Genomic DNA, 22,440 nt, shown 5'->3' on the forward strand with positions numbered 1-22,440 from the left:
GCATTTCTTTGTAAATGCAGGCTACTCTGACAGGCTTCACGTTGAAATAAACCTAGTCCTGTACAAACTTTCTGAGAGAACAAAAGCAACCCTAATGCCTGAGTACCTACATCAGGAAGATGATCTGAACTTTGTGCAACTCTGTGTGCCAAATATGCTTATTGAGATAGGTCTGGTTGGTCCCATCCTAAAATATAGTCTTATATAAGACAATGATGGTGCATTGAAAACAGTTGGCTGCCAGACACCCAACCAATTGCTCTCTTACTCCACCTGCTCAGCAGAAGAGAGGACACAACTAAGTTTAAAAAGTACCTAGATTGAGATGAAGAGAGTTTAGTTAGAAAAGCAAAAGCTGCACCTGGAAGCAAAGCAAGAAGAGGAATTTAATTAACTACCTCCCTTCACCAGACAGATGTTCAGCCACTTCCTGGAAAGCATTTGTAATAATTGCTTGGGAAGACAAAAGCCCTAATGAGGAATGTCTCTGCATCTTCTTTTCCCTCACCTTTTATTGCTAAGCATGATGGTGTATGGTATGGAATGTCCTCATGGTCAGTTTGGATCTGCTGTCCCATTTGTGTCCCCTCCCATTCTCTTGTCCATTCCCAGCCTGCTGGCCTCAGGGGTGGAGGTGGTTTGGAAGGAAAGCCTTGACACTGTAGAAGCACTGCTCAGCAACAGCTGAAACACTGGAGTGGTATCACTGGAGAGTTATTAACCCTGCTGTACCACAAATGCAAAGGACAGCACTACATGGGCTGCCAGGAGGAACACTGACTCCATGTCAGCCAGAGCCACGTCAATGGTACAGCAAGATATCCAGCTGCTGCAGTGACAATACACACAGATAATGTTCCTAGATCAACAGAAATTGTATAACTGCCATGAGAGCATTTCCTAGATCCTAAAGCACAATAGAGAAGTCCATCACTTGATGACAAATGGAATACTAGGAAGTTTCTTACCAACTTTGGATGAAAATCTGAACCACGAAGGTAAACAATTTTTCCTTCTTTGAAACACATGGGCTTTATGGAGATTGCCATCATTTTGCTCGTATTGGAGTAGTCATGGCACCCTAGATTTGGTGAGAGTCAGTAGAAGGTTCTTCACTTACACAGTGCACAGCAACACAACAGAAAACCGCTGCTAAGGCTGCTAGGAGCAAATGGAAAACCTACATTGCAGTGAATTCTCCAAAACGTTGCCTTTCAGAACTTAGCAAAACTAAAACTCACAGAGAATTGAAAAATCGGATACAAGATATTTCAGAGTTTAATTAAGCTAAGCTGTCAAATAACAGGCTACACACTGCCAAGTGTCTTCAAACATGAAGGAGAGCTTCCATTGCCTTGCTTCCATCGTTACTTTTTGACATTTTTTTCCCTATTCTACCACATTTCTGTGGTTAGAGAAACCAACTGGAATGTGTGGTACAACTGGCCTATAAATCAAATTTTCTAAAATATCCACAGCCTGTGAGCCATTAAAATCATGAGGAAACTGCAGCAAAGGAAGAACATTTTGAACTGAAAATTCTAAATGAGAAAGTATTTCATATTATCATATTCATGAGGGCTTACAAAAGTTGGGGAGACAGTCAGTTTTCTGTTAACCTCTTGGCTCCTCTGTTGAATAGGGTCTAATGCTCAGGATCTGGGTGGGAGATTTTACATATGGCTGAAAAGTCTGCTAGTGGCATCAGATATGACAGAAATAGGCCCCACATATTTGTCCTGTGTTTTTGTTTCTATCTAGATATTAAATAATTGTACTTAAGATAGCTTGCTTTACATTTATTTTTCTCCTACTAATGTGCTCAGTCAGCATGTCTCTGCTATTCAGTAGAGATAAAAGGAAATTTTAAATTTCAAATGGTTCACACAAGCAGCAAGATCTGGACAATAAAATCTGACTTACTTGCATAAATGGATTGATCACTCATGGAAGGAATTTGCTCTGTGATGTACTCCTATGACACAATTAGTTAGATGTAGACAAGAGCAGCTGTCTTCTAACACTAGAATAAGTACTATAACTGCTAATAATGACTGGAATCAACAATCTGATCTGGAATGCCAAGCCATATGATCTTACATTGCCAAGACAGTATAAAACTTGGCTCTTGTCTTTACATTTACAGGATTACATCCTAGGCAGTATTTCAGAAATACTGATTTTCCTTTGAGGCTTTTTGGCAATCTGAAATTTTAGGTATATATTACTTTCATTATAATAGCCTTTTTCTATGAAGCTACAAGAGCAAACACCTGTATGTGGTCACCAGAATTGTGTAAATTTTAAAAATTCTATAGAAACTAGAATATTTTCAGATTTTCTAACAGACTTTTATGACTTCCAGTAGTCTTAACCAAAACTGAACATTGTGAAAAATAGATCATTGTTTCAGCCCTTAATCCATTTTAGTTTGTTTGTAGGCTGTACGTACAAGAAATAGAACCTGTGTTTCTGGTTGCAACACAAAATACTTACAGATGATTTATTGATCCAAATGTAATGATAAAAAGTCATTGAAGTGAGCAGCAAAACTGGATCTTTGCAAAACTGGGCATCAAGTTTGGCTTTGTAAAAGATGCCTCTGCCAGAGTGTAGCACATGGAAAATGACAGAAGCATGGTTCACTGTTGGAGAGACCCTGCCTGGATTTGATGTGTGTCAGTTTAACATCTGGCTCTTCATTTACTCAGTCTCTTATACCAGTGGTCAGCTGCTAATCCTGCTCCTCCTACACTGGTTCAGGTGTAGGCAGGAGCCCTTCCATCTCTCTATGGCATTTCTAAGAGTTCACTGGCAACATGAAGGACCCTGATAATATAAAAATTGTAAATGTAATTTTTGACAGGATGCAAATCTCTTGACACCTTCACTATGCCGCAGTGATATAAGGTAACCTTCTTCTCAGTGAGGCTGGTTACTATGCAACTTCTATGCTTGTGGGTGAGATATAAATAAGAGCTGAAAAAAGCTCCACCTGGAGACAAGCTAATATCCAGAACACAAGCAAAATGGTACCTTTTCCTTGAAACACATTACAACTATGAACACAAGTAGATCAACAGTCACTGCAGGAACTCAAATCTATGTGGAAAAAGAACTGTACAAAACTTGATGGAGAATCTGGGGTATGATGCAGGCACTTCCATGCATAAAATTTCATAATTTTTTTTGAGTTTCTATGCAGACCTATGACCCACTTCTGTTCCCACTGAAATCTATGGCAGATTTAATAGGTGCTCTATTTTTTCATTTTAATAGGCACTCTATTTATAGAAAAATGTGTAACTTAAAACTATGCGAATTCTGGTCTTGCTTCACCTCTGCTCCTCAAGGGATACTTCTTCCTGAAGAACTAAATACTATTCCACAGCATAACTGTGAAAGTAATCACTGTGCCTAAAATGCCTGTCATAACATGTTTAGCAGATTATCCTACCCTGCAGAATATAATTTTTTTCATAGCTACTAAGACAACATAAGCATAGTTCGTCGTTAAGGCTGTACCTGCTTTTGACAGACCATCCCTCAAAACAAAAGCAAATTATTTCATACTTCCTCATCTTTGACCTCCACCAATCAGTATTTGTCAAAGTGTAAGGCTGTCAGAAAAGGCACTGATGAAGCATGAAAGCTGGAAAATAGGGACCTGCTTCCAACTAATCAGTCTTCCATACCCTTTTGCAACCTTGTATCTTAAAACTCAGTTCTCTGATACACTCAATTTTTAAAATTTTTTAAGATGAACTGAAAAAAACCCAACCTTTCCTGATACATCTGAGAAATACCAATGTCATTTCCATACAAAAGATTTCAGTCTCTGGTACTGTGTTACTCAAAGTTTAATTCTTATGATGGGCCTTTGAGCTCTTTCAGGAGTTCAGCAATGGAAAAGTAAAATGAGACAAAAAATCCCCAACATATCTGTTTCATAAAATTAAAAAAAATAAAGATAAGAAAAAAGAAAGGGAAGGGGAGGGCAGGGCGAAAAGGAAGGAAGGAAGGAAGGAAGGAAGGAAGGAAGGAAGGAAGGAAGGAAGGAAGGAAGGAAGGAAGGAAGGAAGGAAGGAAGGAAGGAAGGAAGGAAGGAAGGAAGGAAGGAAGGAAGGAAGGAAGGAAGGAAGGAAGGAAGGAAGGAAGGAAGGAAGGAAGGAAGGAAGGAAGGAAGGAAGGAAGGAAGGAAGGAAGGAAGGAAGGAAGGAAGGAAGGAAGGAAGGAAGGAAGGAAGGAAGGAAGGAAGGAAGGAAGGAAGGAAGGAAGGAAGGAAGGAAGGAAGGAAGGAAGGAAGGAAGGAAGGAAGGAAGGAAGGAAGGAAGGAAGGAAGGAAGGAAGGAAGGAAGGAAGGAAGGAAGGAAGGAAGGAAGGAAGGAAGGAAGGAAGGAAGGAAGGAAGGAAGGAAGGAAGGAAGGAAGGAAGGAAGGAAGGAAGGAAGGAAGGAAGGAAGGAAGGAAGGAAGGAAGGAAGGAAGGAAGGAAGGAAGGAAGGAAGGGGTTAACACACAGATATTATCAAGATCAATTGTGGTGGTACTTAAGCTTAGATTTCAGTTACTCCTACTCAATTGCAAATCAATGCCTGGATCTACTGCTAGCCAGACCTCAGAAGCGGTGGCCACAACCTGAGCTATAAGGCTGAGTAATTTGGTGCTGAGCCATAGGGCCATACTCACAGGGCCCTATGCAGTATGAGCAGTATGCAGGTCTGGTTGTAGAGGCAGCACAGTGAAAACTGATGCTGCACTGGAAGGAGTGGTTTCACCCCCTTCTCCCTACCCACAGCAAATTTGCCCTCTCATTCCAATGACACCACTCAAGTGGCCACACACAGAGGCTGGAACCAGGAAGCTGCTTAGCTAAAAGCCAGCAACAGTGAAATGTCTGGCGTTTAGCCAAATGGTCCACTAGTTCTCCCTGTGGCTGCACTTGCAATGGGAAGCGAGAGGGATGAGTGGACAAGCACAGTGGCAGCCTGCACTGCAGCTGATTAAGCAGCCAGAGAGCTCCAAGTGGGTAAAAACTGTCCTGCAGGTCAGGTGTGTCTGCAAGCTCCACACTGGACAAGACTGGCATAGCAGTACCTTAAGCATAGGTTAACCTGCCTTTAAGTAAAAGCCTTTAAACCCCCCTTTTCATGGCCTTTAAAAGTATATGAGCAACCCAGTCCACAAGTAATGGACAAGCTTGCTTAGTTATACTATTGTTCAAAAGAGGTCTAGAGCATTCTATTAATTTTTCTTAACCTCTGTGTTACTGCTTATCCAGTGCTAAGACCCTTGTAAGCTGTTATGGGATGTGGATAAAATAGCTACAACAGGCACTCAAGGAGCTCCCTTTTCCAGCACACCAATCTAGTGGGCCTACAGCCAGCACTGAACTGGAAATCCTCGTGACCCTTGTTAGGGTGACACTGTGCCAGAGCTAATAACCTGTGAACAGAGGCAGAGCGATCTGGGCTGGGCTTCCCAAACGTGCTTTAGAACTGGAACTGGCTGCTGTCCAGGCCACTGAACACATATGCAGAGGGCATTTGTGCGTGAGTGCAACCAACCATGGAGACATATTCAGTGTCATCAGACTGCAGGCTACAGCTTCTCTCCAGAAGATCTGAGTATGTGCAAAGCCTCTATTCTAGATTTCAACATATATGCACTGTATTTCACCTAACTTTCTCTTCTGAGACAACTAAAATCTCTGGCATTACACAAGCTATCCAGTTATCTTCTTATTGGTTTATACCTGATAAATCATAGGATCAATGTGGCTGTTCCTTTTTGCAGGAACTATCCATTTCCAAATGGTTTGAGGAATACTCCTGAAATTATCTATGTTTTATAAGGCATATGAAGCACCATGATGTGTCTTCCAGTTACGCAATTACTTTGTCTCACAAAGCTGAAGTTTGGCCATATTTTTCATTCAAGAAACTTGTGCATTACGAAAGTCCTGTTCAGTTAAGCTTGTTTTCTAAGACATCAATAAACTTATACAAACTACAACTGTGTAATACAGTGAACAAGTATTTTAGATCACATTACTTCAATCACAGTTCAAATCAAACAAAAGCTAATGTATTTTCTAACTTGGCTGTTAGTGGTTTTACCCAGTTCTCTGAGTACTTCAGCTGGACTTTTACAATTATTTACCACACCACCACTGACACAAAAGCAAGTATTTTTATTATTTGCATTATTTTATTAAGACAATTGGAACTTAACTCCACCCTTCCACTCCCCCCCCCTCCCCTTTTTCTCTCCTCTCTGAGACTATTAACAAAGCTGGATTTCCTAAAGCTCCATATATCTGAAAACATGTAAGGTTATGCAAACGGAATGCAAAATAAGTGTAGAAAAAGAAATTGAAAAGCAATACCATGCTGTGTCTATGCATAATAGACTATACAAAGCATAGAGGAGAAAATGGCAGCTGTACATAGATATTAGAGAGTGCTTCCAGCAGGAAAAAGAAATCTAAAATCAGCACAGGAAAGGGAAGGAGAATTGGGCCTATGATTGTGTAAGTCTGGTAAAAATCAAAACGCAGTATTTCAAGTGGGCAAAAGGCACACTCTTGTATGTCAGGCAGCTATTCTGACAACTTAGGTCTGTCTGGCAAATATCAGCATGCCAGACGAATGTTGGAATTTCCTTTGAGAAGTAAGCCTATACAATTAACACATGTAATGTCTCCAAAAGAAATTAAAAGATTTATGAAACAATTCTGTGCCTTTACTGTGTAACATCTATCTAATGTTAAGAGAGGCCAGATAGGACCTATGTAATTTCATACATACTTGGTCACAAGCCTGTAACTGCCTGTATTATTTGCCATTATGCATCTTGCAGACTTCTTAGTATTCATAATACCTAATTTAGAATGGAGTTAGGAAGTGCGATTCACAAGCTGGACACTGTGAAAGAAAAAACTGAGGTACCATTACTGATGTGTCGTTAAACAGTTGGAAAAACTATATTGGGCAAAGAAATTTATTTAAGCATATCAACTAGCACAATTAAATGAAAACTTTCAAATAATTTAAACTAAGCCACTGAAGTTAAGGCCTGACTACAGTTTGCCTGCAGTGAAAGAAACAGTTCAGCTACTCAAAATCCGATATCAAAACATAAACAATCAATACTTTTACCCTCTGAGAATGGAAGCAAGTACCAGCTGCCACATGTTATGCATAGCTGAGATCTGTCTCCAGGACCACTATTTAGATTTTCATTAGAATGAGCAAGGAGTGTTTTTAAACTGCCTACACTAACCCAGGAACATAAGTGCTAGTAGTGAGAGTTAAAACAAGCAACCTAAACTCCATCCTTTAAACTCCCCTTAGGTACTGTTACTCTAAATCACCTAAATATGCTGGTAGGAGATGTCTTTGACAGGAACAGAGTGAAATATGAGCACAATGAATAGCCTACAATATAAATGAAGGGATTCCCACCACCACCAAGGAGGGCAAGAACTGGGCCTACATGTAAACATAAATGTTCTTGCAAGATTTGCACAGTTTTGCTGGAGTGGATGACAAGACATTTATGCTAATAGAAGTTTGTGACATGTTATGCCAGTACACCATACTGCATCAGAGAAAAATAGCTTGTGGCCATGTTTTTCATGTGCAGTATGGCTAACCTAGTCCATATGGGAACATGCACCAAACTCTTCCCAGGGTTGTAGCTGTATCTGTCAGAGGGAAAGGATCTTAACTGCTGCTACCCAAACTCTTTGCTGTGTCACAGAGGTTCCACCATGACATTGGGAAGGTTGTTTAACCTCTTGTGCCTTGAGCTCTCTCAGCCTGTAAAGTTGAGGTAACAGAGCATCCCAACTCCCATCCCTGCACTTACAGGAAATACATTAGGCACAGCAAGCTGCTCAGTTTGTGATACAGGGCATGACTGATCTCTGCAGTTATAATATTGCCCTTAATCCAGGCCATTATGAGTAAATTAAGGCTCCTCTGTGTCTTCAGTATTTCAAGAAACAATTCCAGTTCCAAAGAAGGACTACTCCTTAACTAACAGGTATTTTCAACATTGTAAGTTTTTCAAGCTTTTTAACGTTTAGATAACAAAACAAAAACCTAAACAAACAAAAAAATAAAAACTAAATAAAATAAAGCCTGTCTAAGATGACAAATACTAACTCAATTGCAACATCATAGTAGTTAAAAATGGCAATGTTAATAACACTGGAACACAAATACCTAAAACACAGACTCTCTGACCTTCTGTCAGAGATTGTTGTTTCTGTACCATAAAAATGTATTCAGCCATCCTACTGTGCTGGATGTAGGTCTCATTTTAAACTCAAATTACATTACAATGTTAGTAGGTCATAATGAAGGTATTGTTCTCATACCATTTGCCTTCCTGTGCTATTCTGCTGCTGATAACTATTCAAATCAAGGAATTTAGGTGGAAGAATGTTATACCTTTTATGTGCACTCATCTAACAAATGTGAGTGTTAAGAAACAAGTGCTTAAGTAAGTATTTACTTCTGACATTAACACTGAAGATAAAACCCCAGGCATCTTTCTGGTGTGGCAAAATCTGTGAACATTCACCCAGTCTGACCTTTTAAATCAGAAGTGTGAGGCTCACCAGTAGCAAAAACCCCAGGGGATATGTTTATGGAGAAGTGAAAGAAGATACTTTGGCCATGGATGCAGTTTTACCACATTGCCCCTGCACACGCATTTCAATGACAAAAAACCTGCCTTTCTACATGAATATGTTGGAGCTACTGAATGGAAAAGGTGAGACTGAGAAGGAACATGTTTATATACTGTGCCATCTTTCTGTCCTGTGGCCCAGTGCAGCGAGGAATTACAGTACAGGACACTATCTGCTAGCACATGGATCAATCATTTGAAAATAGTCTAGAGCTTGCAGAGGCTCCTAGCACAGGAGTAGCTGTCACTTGACTTTGTTACTGCTCTGCAATTCGCAAGTGCAAAAATACCATGTCACGGAAAACTTTGCCTTGGAAAAGGCAGAAGGCTGGGGCAGGAGCACAGGAGGGGTCTGGCTTATTTCCCTGAAGCAGTGTCAGAGGCTGGAGTGGGAGAGGCATGGAGACAGGCCTGTGCACATGGGAAAGGGAGAAAGCTGCTGGCAGCCACCCTGCTCTCTGCTTTCTGCCCTCTGGCTAGCAGAGGGTAGATTTCATCACCCACCTGCGTCATGACTGTTACGAGCAAGGAGCCCAGCTGGCAGTGTGTACACTGAGCATTTTATTCACAGGATTCAGATCCTTTTGACTTCTGCTGTGAGCTTTTGCCAAGTCACATTCAGAACAATTAATAAGGTGAATCTGTGCATAATCCTAGGACTGCTTCTGTCTCACACAACAGCTGTAACTGAAAATTTCACCTCTGCCTGAAGTGCCCTTGAAAATTTCTTCACACATTACACAAGCATGCTGTAAGCATCTGGCTTGTTTAACCAAGAATAAAACTATGTAATTTAAATTTTCAAAGGTATGCCACAGCCTCTCAGTCTTGTCCAAGGCATAAGACAAGTGTAGCATCCTTAGCACACTGATAACTTCCTTCCTATAAGGTTTAATGCATCTTAAATATCAGGAGGTAACAAAGTGAAGAGCCAACACTGTCCCACTGTTGCAGAAAAAGCCTAGAGTCTCCACTGTTGGAGGGCTTTAAAAAATGTTCAACATGTTTTTTCCTATGTCAAGAGCAGTATCAGCCTTCCCTAGAGGCAGGAGCTGGATCAGATGACTCTGGAGGGGCACTTCTAACCCAGTTTTTCTGTAGGTCTGCCTTGCATTACTTACCCCCAGCTGTACTTAGCCAGATGCCAAATTACAAAGGCAAATACTAACATCAGTCTTTGCTCACCTTCAAGTCTGGTAAGAGTCTCATTGGAAGCCATAAAAACTTCAGTGAAGCTTTTATGATTTTATTTACTACTGTCATAGGGATTAATTAATAATAATATTTAATAAATATGGAAACAGCTATAAAATAATAACACATAAGAGTTAACTCTGTCATTGTGGTAAGACAATTCTCTGATTATTTACATCACAATAATCCTAGGTTTCTAAGGGGCAGCTACACTTTACATTCACAAATATTTCTTTTCCAAAGCTTTCTTTTCACTTAGGATGATCATTCTCCAGGTTATTATACAGAGTGTTATACATTTCCTCTACACAGATATACAGTTGCTTACCAACATATGTTTGCAACACTAACAGACCACTTCAGTTAGTGGATATTATAAATGGTTTTTGTTAAAGTAATGGATTGAACTATTAGTAAAACCTTCAAATGTAAGAGTGAAACTTAATTAGCTAAGTGAACATATGAGCACTTCTCCAGTTGCTAATGCAAAGCTAAATAATATAACACCCTTAGCCAAAACTGAAGCCTAGGAAGAAAGTCTGTTGCTTCATTTATAGTCGTACTAAAGTCAGAAACACAGCAGTCAACTATATCCAGGCTGCTGCCAGGTGTGTCTTTGGCAAGATGCTGCTCTGAGAATTGTTACTGCTCATAGTTGCACAGGGATGGAAAGCAAAAAACAGACCTGCTGAACGAACCAGACCCCTGCAGTTTCATGCATACAATCTACTTAGCTTCGAGTGTGAAGTAGCAAGATGCTTCTACTTAAAGTCCAAATATGGAAACTATACCTCAATATAAAGTATATATGTAATGACTTTATTGAAGAATTTGAATTCAAATTAAACTAATGGGGAAAAGCACACTCAAAACTGCACAGAAAAGACTCACATGGACATTTCCTTAAAAAGATTGAAATTCCTGATCCAGGTAAAGCTTAGATAGTGGGGGGATTGGTACTTGAAACACAGAGATACTCCAGTTTGACAACCCCCAGGGTGTCTAGGAAGATTTGGGTGCTTCCAGTTTTTCAGCCCCAAGGCTTTGTCCCTCAGATGCAGTGCTCCTGGGGATCACTAGTCCAGAACCACCTTTTGAAACAGTAACTGCATTGAGAAGTGAAAACAAGATAGGGCCAGGGACTCCATGGTGCAGTGAGGCAGCAAGAAATAGATAAACAACTAGGGCAGCTTAACATGGCAATTGCCTTCCTGCTGAACCAGTCCTGTGGCTGTCCCTCAGGCTCATCTGCATGACTTCTTTCACAGAACTGTCGCAAAGCTTGAATTATTAATATCCATGGAGTACAGCCCGTCAGTAAGTACCAAAGAACACAAAATAAATAGAAAGAGCAGATCCCACATCCACTTAGAGCCTGCTCTGATCTTAACCCTGCAGATAGGCCTTCCTGATCAATCTGAAGAACAGCATACAGCACCAAGCCTGGTCACATTCCCATCTTGCTGTTAAACAGTCATGTTCCCATGCGGCACTGGGGGGGCATGGTGGAGAGAAGAGTTTCTTGCAAAACCATGTGGCTTTTATAAGTTTCTGAGGGGAAGGTGCTGGAAGTGGGACAGGATTGGGTAAGGGCTCCAGAAGGGAGTGACTTCTGTGCTTGGCTAGCCAATAGGGATAATGGAAGGACAAACTCAATAGAAACCCAGGAATTGGGGATAGATGGGTGAGATAACCAATGGGGTTAGGACAGAGGCAGAAGCCGACAGGAGTGGCGGGTGTGGCACCACAGGCTACATCAGCACCTGGAGGCAGAGCTATCCCAACATGGTGCTGCTGTGGTCTGGACTGGTGGGATCACTCTGGCAGGTCCTGGCTGCTGCACCAGCAGCTGCATTGGCAGTGGGGGAGCGAGGGACAGGACACACCCTGAGTGGGGCAATCCCAGGCCAGCAGACAATCCCTGCACCTAATGATGATTCATCAGGAACAAAGCCTTGGGGGGAACACACAGGAGGGGTGGCAACCATTCATGGGAGGATGACAATAAAACTTTTTGAACTCAAATCCGTACAAGTAAAACTCATAACTTTCAAACTCCTACCAACAAAGTCTTTCATGTATGCAGTTAATAGGGCCCGAGCTGTGTGCCAGCACTGTTCTCCGCGTGGGTCTATATCAGGGGTTGTTCTTTCCATATTTCATAGCACTGTTTATTCCCCACACCCATGCTGTAGTTTTTCATTGAGGCTGCTTATTTGTAACCTAACATTATCTCTGAGCTAACTTTCAGTTTAAAAGCAAGAAGTCTCACACCTTGTTACTCACTCAGACCAGTGTAATAGCCATGAAAAACATGATCAGACTACCAAGTACCAGATTTCTGGTGACACCTGTGAACAGCTTGAAGACCAATGCATGACATGTGAGACCTTGGGAAGTCACACTTTGAAACACACATCGCGGGGATGACTACTTAGCAAAACACCAAACAGGGATGATGGTTCTTGGCTATTTGCGATAATGAGGACCTAGAATTTCAAATTCCTAACATGAGAGGATAAAGGATACAGGAATTCTCCCATGATTTTTTCCCCCCAGGAATATCTTAACACCACAAGCGCTTCTGCCATATCCAAGCCAAACACAAGCAGACTTTGACCCTCTTTTTTTTCATCAAATAACCCAAGTAAAGACTATATAAGCCCCCATAGCTGTATTCATCTGCTGTAATTAGTCAGAAAAACATGGTGTCACTAGCATAGCAAAAAATGAAGTGACACACATCAGAAGAAACAGGCTAGGGTCATACTAGACCTTTTTTGCATGCTTTTGCTGATGCTGACACAATAAGAAAAGCAATGCAGTGCATATGAACATGACAATGAAGATGATAATGAGAACCTACTCACTGAGTAAACAAGAGTCAGAGAGAGACAGGGCATTCTGGGAAAAACAGAGCTGAAAGCACATTTATTTTCAACGGACAATGAGATGAAACAGACCTTCATTCAACTGAAGCCAATGGGACTCATGATTCTGGCTGCAAAGTCACATTTCAGTATGATAGGCCATTGGAACAATGTGACTGGCAGCTGTAGAAGAATTTATGAAGATGACGTAGAGAAAGAGATTGCCTTTTGTAAGCTCTTGAAATAACTAGCAGCTGGAGAAGCTCATCTACGTCACCTAATCTGTCCAGCTCCACTTTGCAGTAATGTTCATGGCATCAGTAGCTCATCTGCGGTGCCACTGCACTGCCCTCTAGTTCACTGTACAATTACTCTAATTGTAAGAAACACTCTTAATAACTTGAGATTTTCCTGTTTCAGCTTCAGGCCATTGCACCTTGTCCTTTTTTCTTCTGAGAATGTGGGTAATTCCCTTCTTTCATTTATACTATTATCTCTGCAATTATTTATAGTCTGTAACTGTAAATCTCCCGAGTCCTCCATTTAATACAGTTTTTCAGAGCCTTTTTCTGCAGTATGTCTTCCCTTTGTATTATCATCTATTACTGGATTTGTATTATTTCTATTTTAAAATAATTTTTATGATATGGGACTTGATTTCATTGACCATTCTAATGGTAGCAAAATCACAGCTATATTAGCCAGGGTCTCATTATTTTAATACTATCACGTGGGAAAAGGTAGATGTGTTTTATCTGACGGTGAAAGACTCAAAAGGCACAGGCAACCTCATTTTCAAATGACAAATCGCACATCCTAAACTTGGAAGTGTAGAAGAAAATATCTGAAAATTCTCAAAATGAATGTCCAAAACACAGCATTTTCTTCAACAATATGCTAAGAAACACAAGAGGAAACAATCATTTTTAAAGTAATAAATAGGAATGAGAACATCAGCCTGAAAGCAGGATCTCATAACAGAAACTATTAACAAAACCTTTTCTCTAGGTAACAGTGAGTCCCTTTTACATATATCAATATAAATCTAAAATGTAAATAATGGCACGTATTTCCCTGAAAATAAGCCAAAAGCTCCAATAATAATAACAACTATTGGGAAATGCATGGATAGAGTTTATTGTACAAAATGGTTGGCATAGTTTAAAATTTTTCTGAACTTCCATTTTATAAAAAAATCTGAAAATGTATTAACTGCTGTTCTGAAGAGTCAACCATTCAGTCACTTGAGGATGTATTGCAGGCAATAGACTCTATTTCCACAATATTTACCACTGAATTACTTGAGCCCTTGCCAAACACTGGTAAGTATACCTCCTGGAAATGCCTTCTGACACAAGGAAATATTATTACCTCCATTTTACTGGACAAAGAGGGATAGAAAAACTGAGCTGCACAAGAATGTTTGAAAAAATTTCTACAAAGCCAAGGCATAAATTGAACCTAGATCTTCTGAGCTTCTGTTCAGTATCTTCACATCAATATTCTTAGAAAAAAATAGACATGGCAACTGCAGTTGAACGGCCTAAGGAATCCTTCATTATATGCAAATAAGATTTATCTTCTTGTATAAGTAGATGCTATGCTATATTGGCACTGAAACTAACTGAGGAGATCATGATAAAATGGATCTCCAAGGAATAACAGAAACATGATAAAATAGCAATCATGACAAAAATATAATTTTGAAAGGGTACTTGCCTAAATTTTAAAGCATTCAGGTAAAATGAAATAAAGACTATGATAGTGCAGTAGTTTTGCATATTAATGATGTGAGAGACTTCAGGAAAAAAGGTATCAAAATTAGTCTGGAAAAGAAGGGCTGAGTGGGATAGACCTGAATTCTGATATGGGCTACGAGTAGGATGACAGGTACAGCTCCACAGGGTTACATGGGGGAAAAATGTGTCAGGACAGTGTATTATTACTTGAACTTCCCATGCACAGAAAGAAATACTACTGATCACTGTCAGTTCTGGCTACTTCAGCACATGAGTGATGTGACAGTGTATCTTCACCAAGTAGCCAATGAAACAATACAGTGGTTGAATTTTTTTTTCTATTAAGATTTCAATGTCAGATCTGGTAAGATCTGATTTGAATAATCATGACCCACTCACTTTAAATCGAATGAAAGTTCAAATGAAAGTTCAAATTAAGTTCTCTATTGTAAAAGATTGAATTGTTAAAAAGTCAGGGAACTAGTGAGCTTAAGAGTTTGCAATTCCTTCCAATGCCTATCAAGTGTATTAGTTAAAAAAGTCCATTGCATATGTATTGAATATGATATTAAGATTAAAGATCCTCTATAATCTATAGAATATTGCTCTATAACTAAATTAATACTTGATTCAGTTTTGAACAGAACAATGACTATACAGTCAAGCGTAGGATGGTCAAAGGAAAAAAGGAAACAGAACAAGAATTTCAGAAATGAAACTAGCATTATCAAGCCTAAATGGCACTCAGTAAAGCATCTGACAGAGGCCAACACGGGAAACTATTAGTTAAGCAGCAAATGCTGGCAATTTGTACAAGAGCTGCCACATAGGTAACATACACCTTAAAGGGAACATGACAAGTAATGGTGAAAAGAAAACTTTAGGATAAAGGAGGTTATGAAGAGGTGTTCAGCATTGGCACCTATCACATAATATAACCAAGTCTTACCTAATCGTCACCAACAATCTAGCCATAGAAATTAGAAAGCGGGTTAACACAATTAAGGACATGAAGATGAACAGTACACTTAATAGACAACATTAAACTAAATATTAGAAATTGCCTAAACATCTGTGAATAGCCATGCAGAAATACCCATCTTCCCCCTTTGATTATACAGGTAAATTGGATCTGAAGTTAAACACGTAGTGTAGGTAGATATACAGCAGAGACCATGACACCATTTGAAGTAGCCAGAAAAAGGGCACACAGGATGTCAGCCAAGGTACTCCTAGAAAGAAAAAGTATCAGTGTCAACTTAATGTCAGCATAGAAGGCTTGGACGAGACCTCCTGGGGAGCTCTTCACATCCTGAAACACCATCTACCTTTCTGCTCAGAAAGGATGGATTCAAGCCAGGAGGGAGCCTGATGACCTCAAGCACAACAGTTAGGGGAATGGTCTACCACCATGAAGTGCCCAAAAGAGTTTGGCTAGTTTAGCTTGCAAAAAAGGAGGACTAAGGAAGGACAGGGAAGAATGTCCGGCATAGTTACTAAACACAAACATCAGTCTCATAAAAAATCAGGGAAAAAATTAACAGAATAAATAATTTCTGTGTGGGAATTAGAAAGAAAATAGGTATTGCAGAAACAAGACATCAGGGTATTCTTGATAAGGCTTACAGTAGATGTTACTGTGAAAAAACATAAACAAGAAACTCTCCTTTTCCCTTTGAAAACAGTTGTAACAAGGTAATATTTAACTTTACAAGAATAGAATATGTTTACATCTATCCTATCCAGGTATGTCCTCAGATAGTCCAAAGCCTAAGGAAGATGATTTTCTATCTGCAGAACTGGAGTCCATGTATTGCTACAGACAGACACATTAAATACATTATATTATACTATATTATTCAAGTAGATGAACTGTAGTCCATGGCGTCATTCCATTTCACAGAAGCAATTTCCTTATAAGCAACATCTAACAATACTTCAGCACGCAGAACAGTATTATCTTGCATATAAATGCAAACACATCAGTACTGATCAATTTCAATGTAATTTAAAATTTAAGTAAGTGTTGTTACACTGCATTTACCCAGTCTGTAAATCTGTCTACCACTTATTGCTAAACACCACCTGCACCAGAGAAGAGTTTGACCATTTGCCTGTCAAATATTCCACCTCCTCCCCAATGGCAGTATCCAAAAAAAGACTGTGAAACTTAAACATATGGGGAAGAGGAAGGGCTAATGAATGAAAATGGCAAGAGTTTACAACACCCTTGGGGATGAAAAATTATATTTATATTTAAAATATGAGTAGGCAATGCAGAGGGTGACACGGTATAATTTTTACAACTATGGGACATGGAAAGCACAACCCAGTGTTCAAATAACTGAGAAGCCCAGGGCAGCTCTCTCACCATGTGCTTAGTTTTTCCTTCTTTTTCATCCAATGCCACAGCTTGTCTGCGCCTAACAGGGAGAACTTCCCTCATATGGCTCTCTGCAGCCTATGCTTCTGCAGAAGCACACTGGTTTTCTGCAACATTTGTTACCTTTTATGTGAATCAAGAACATGTTCAGAAATTTCTATATTCAGACTAATACACTGTTTCCTGTTTCCACACATTATTCTCCAAACCTGGACATTCCCAAGATGCTGCAGGTCATCTGTTCACATGTCCATGTGAAGGGAAATTAGTATTTCTTGTCACATATCTCTAGTGACACCCTCATCAGTACCTGGGTAAAAACTTCTCTGCTATCATTCAAGAACATCACGTGTCACTCCAAGCTTGCCAGTAACTTCTCTTGGCTCCCCATTATTTCCTATGCTCTACAGGCACAACATCACAATCTGAAGTTTTAATCCATTTATGTAATTATGTATTTTTCCATTAATCATTTTTAACACACACCACACCATTTTCCATCCTTTGTAAAGAAGAGCACAAATATTGATATCTTTCTCCACTTACTATACAGAGTTTTTTGCAACACACATGTCAGATTTCCCATGTTTATGCATGTGTACTTCCACAAATGTGAACACATACACTGTTAATCAGTGTGCATTAAAAAAAGGCAAATAAACTTTGAATTCCTCTTTTTCCACTGGGAAACTTTACAAATATGCACTTCCAGTAGAATTTTAATAAATGTTCATATTAACAGATTTTGTTACAAGAAAATCTGATCAGAATATACTCCAGATTATGTAAACTTATAATAAAACTTGCAGTGTCAGCAAGATCAATTTTGTTTTATTGCTAAGCATATAGAATTGATGCCACATGATATTCTAATGGGTATCTCATTTCTAAAGATAAACGTAAAAAGGGAAGGTAATCACACAGCTGAAAATTGACAAAGGCTGTATTTTGATGTACACATTCTGTTTCACTTCTGACAGAAATAGAGACTCTTTTCCTCCCATCTAAGGTTTTACCATATAATACTGGAAAAAAAAAAAAAAGGGACAGTGGAAATTCTGGTTCCAAAGCATGACATACAACTGTATCATTTGCAAGTTTACATGCTGCACAGTACTACCAATGAATAACAAACTTGCATTTTGAAAACAAATTAAATGCTTCCAGGTTCTGTTCCTAACATGATGTAGCTATTGGGATGACTTTCAATATCATAACACTAAATAAAATGCATTTGTGCTCATACCACACATGCTCACAAACAGGGGAACTCCAATAGTACGTGACCATACAAAGAAAACCAACTAATTTGTGGCACTGAAGAGGAAATCCTGTGCTCACAGAAGCTAGCAACAAATTCCAATTGATGGTAACAGATCAAGAATTGTATCCATTGTTTTAGCCATTGTGAAGAATACACACAAAAGAAACAAGTATTTTCTAGCCTCCTGTAGGGATGAACTATACATACACCTCTAAAGAGTACAAAAATTGTAAAAATGTGACTTAAAATCAACAACAAGGCTTAAATTCTGCCTCATTTTTACTGCTCAGATGATGATGGTTGGAAGGGTAAGAAGAACTTTTCTGTAAATCTTAACTCACTGTTAAATATCCTGAGAATAACACAGGGAAGGTGCTTTTTTACTGCAAAGTCATGTATGTGTTTGTTTGCTCTCCTTTTTTTTTTTCTCCAACAGCTGCAGACAAAACACAGAACACAGACATGTGTAGCACTTTTAACAACAGTATAAACCCTCATAGTTTGCAGAGAAGCTTTGTGGGCGGCAGGGTGGGGGTGGGGGTGGGGAAGGGGGGGAAGGAAAAAGAAAAAAATAGGCCAAATTATTCCTTAGACACAGCCACCAATCACATGGATCAGGATTCAAGCACATACCTATTTTAAATTATTCCCAAAGGATGCATTCTTTCTCTCTTCTCCCTCATCCTCTGTACAATTCCTCTGAAGTCAGTAATACAGATCCTGGCTCTGCACTTCCAAAATACAGCTCTTAACACACCTCCTTTGTTTACTGTCAGTTCAGGCATTCAGTGATCTTAAGGGAAGTTAATATTTTTGACGGCAAGACACAATGAAGAAAACATGTTTGCAGCTGATCCTAAGGCAGGGTACTATCCCATGATACATAGTTGCTGCTTTTTCTATCCATGAAGCCTTCCTTTTCTTTATTAGGTTGCATATTGTAGACACATCCTTCACTTCATGTCCTTCACCAGAGGAGCTGGAGGCAAAGTCCCATTGATTTAAGACCTGAGGCTAAATTAGTAATCCCAGTGCTTCAGGAATTCATTTAAAAATGGAGGCTATATGGTCTTTAAGGCAAAAAGAGAAAGGAACACAAAATACACTGAATTCATATTACATGTACTCCAGAAGATCCGTTTTGTTCTTTATTTTCTTTTGTTGACTTTACACTCTATAACCAACAGAGTAAATTAATTTTCCCACAAAATTCAAACAAAAGGATGGAACCACTTATCCATTTTTGACAAGTCCAAATGCATTAACAAGTGAATTGATGCTGGAAAGTCTCAGGAGCCCAATATCCATGACAATACCCAAAAGGAAAGGTTTTGCTGTCATTTCCTGCATCATATTTTAAGGGAAAGGCAATGCCTAACAGGTTCACTGGTTAGCTTCTTGGCAATACTTTCCAGATTTTTTCAAGGGAACACCACATGTTCAAGAATATTCACCAGTTACAGGTCAGAAAACAGAATGGAGACTTGAAGACTTCTCTAACAGCAATTAGCAGTAATAAAACAATTATGCATAATATCTAATACCATATACCACTTGACACTTCAGTTTTTTGCACACACACAAGCAGACTCTACCATAGAATATCCACACAAAGATGGCATTTCCTACGATCATAAATAAGAAATCTGCAACAAACCTTCACATCCAGTGAAATTTCACTGAATCTGAATGCATATAGATATTTTATTGTACTGAGCAATATATACATGTATTACTCAGAACAAAAGAAGACAACTGGTTAGTCCTGCATAATTGCATATGTAGTTTTCAAAACATTAGCCCTGTACTCTGCACAACATATGTATTTACAGTGCATAATCTATATTTATATATACTACTTCAAATACTAACAGAGATGGATCTAGTTCTGATATAGATTGGTTCTGAGAGCAGTACAGGAGCACAGCACGCTTTGAGATGGTTCTTGACTATGAGAACTTGCTTAACCGAGGTGGAAATGCCAGCTTTTTCTCACACTCCCTCTCTGTGTTCCTTGAGGTCATCCACTTTGTTATCCACCTGCCATCTGCAATTTCCTGTCTTCCCCAAAGCTGAAGAAGTTCAACTCAAGCAAAAACTAGACTGCAGGTCATACACAGAAGCAAAACAGATGATAATGTACTTCCCCAACTGAAGACAAAAAGAATTGGGGTTACAAGAGCCAGCTCATATTCCCTACAAAATTCAGCACTCTTCCTAAACCTTAGGCCATCTTGGGTGCTTTGATCCTACATTGTCATTAGGAGAGTAGGGCTGCTTTCTCCCAGGTGTGCATATATCCAACTGAAACCCACAATTTTATTCTCTTCTCCTGTACAGATATATTGACTTGTATCCTTGTGTGTATGAACAAAGTGACTCTAAAGTGACTCTGAAATCCATTATACACCCTGCAGATCCTCACAGATACCTTCCCATTCCCACATGAAGCAAGGCTTTGCAAGACTATGGCCACTGCAAAGGCAAAAAACCACAGTGCAGATGGCTCCCACAGATCTTGCAGATCATCTGGTAGTATCCAGCAGACTAACTGCCCTTTTCTTCCTATAAGGGTGGTACTAAGGAAGGAGTTCTGAGAACCCTTCGTGGAGATTCCACCAAAACCTGTGGATTATCAGACTCATTACTTATTTCACAGCAAGTGCTGCTTTTGAGTCTAAACCCTAGGGCATACAGAAAGCTAAACACATCCAAGACAGAAAGCTGGATTCCCCTCACAGAGCCAGTTACAGGTCTTCATGAAGCAGTTATAATGCAGGGAATGAAGCCTACTTTTCTTCCTTCCAGTAAACCATAGAAAAACAAGGAGGACCATTACCAGTGTACACTAAGTTATGTCCAGCTCATATTTCTGCATGAGTGGAGTCTTCTTGTGTGCTGCTACAGTCAAGTGTGTGGCTTATAAAATATTTCTCTAACGACAGCAAGACATTTGTGAAAATGCAGTTCAGCTCAAAGCACAGCAGATCATACAACACTGAGCACCTGACTGAAGGCAGTATGTCACGCTGAAGATCTGCAAGAACAATGCTTTCAGCATGCCACTTACACTTAGCCATCTTCCTGAGGACCCCAGTCAACCCCCTTGTACACAATAGATTTTTCTTGCTTGAAGCAGCATACATTTGCAAGAACTACCAGACACTCTGGGAAGGCAGAGTCTTTGCCCCTGAGATCATGAGGTAGAGGGGCTTTAGGGAGGCAAACACCATGAACAGCTTTCCTTCACATTTACACACATATCAGAAATCTAATTTTCAGATGTATTTCAGTTATATGAAATGAAATCTTGGCTTTTTAAACAAGACTTTGACATATCAACTATTTACTCATTTGAATGATGTGGACAGTAATTCATTACATGAACTGCAAGAGATAATACACTCTGAAGTTATTCATGAGGTAGTATGATTTCTCATTAGTGTAGTAAAGATACAACTGGATACAAATCAAAAAGGAATTCAGTTTGCAAATAAAGAAACATGTTATGACATTCAGGAAACATGGAATCTCAAAGACACTTCACGGGAGGAATCATTCACATTACTGAAAAAGACTTAAAATATCAGCCTAATAAATTAAGATTTCGTTTCCAAGGAGAGAAACAGCCAACAGTTTTTTCGTAATTTTTGGACGGAGCTGCTGGCTGACGTTTATGCCTCCGCTACAACATTACAAGCACAGCACACAGTATTACCATAAAATAGCAAGTCTACGAAAATAAACAAGAAAACCCCATAGGAGTTGGAGAGCACAAATTCGAATTCAAAGAGCGCTGTGTACAAACCCAACTTTGCATTTTACCAGCCCTCCTCTTCTTTTTATGTTTCACCACGCCACAACTGGATGCACAAAACGCTACAAACGTGGAATAAAACTACCAATTTCGTGGTATAATTTCGTGCAATTACTAGTTAACTACGATGTCCCGATCGGATAATGCAGACGTAGTGATTTTCTTCCTCGAGAACTGCTTCTATTTCGGTTTAAATCAAGTTCCACTACAGGAGGGAAAGCCCCACCGACACGCGAGCGTATGCTCGTGGGGCGGCAGGCACAGCGGGCAAGGAACGCTTCTCCAGAGGCAGCCACCGCGCAGCGCGGATTCCGGCACGCCTTGGCCGGACCGGGGCAGCCGCATCGCCCCCTCCCCTGGGCCGAGCGCGGCCAGCGACAGCGGCGCTGGGGGGGCGCAGGACAAACAAAGCCGCCGCTACCGTCTCGCCCCCCGCCCGCCGGGGCTGCCCCGCTCCGGCGCCGCGGTGCGGGGT

The 22,440-nt window shown here is 39.9% G+C and overlaps 1 long non-coding RNA gene across 1 annotated transcript in view; it reads right to left on the minus strand.

Moving 5' to 3' along the window:
• The window catches only part of LOC139684342 (uncharacterized), a 35,935-nt gene that overhangs the window by 13,255 nt on the left and 240 nt on the right, over positions 1-22,440 (minus strand). The window lies entirely within an intron of this gene.

The sequence above is a fragment of the Pithys albifrons genome, chromosome Z (assembly GCF_047495875.1).
Source record: "Pithys albifrons albifrons isolate INPA30051 chromosome Z, PitAlb_v1, whole genome shotgun sequence".
NCBI lineage: Eukaryota > Metazoa > Chordata > Aves > Passeriformes > Thamnophilidae > Pithys > Pithys albifrons.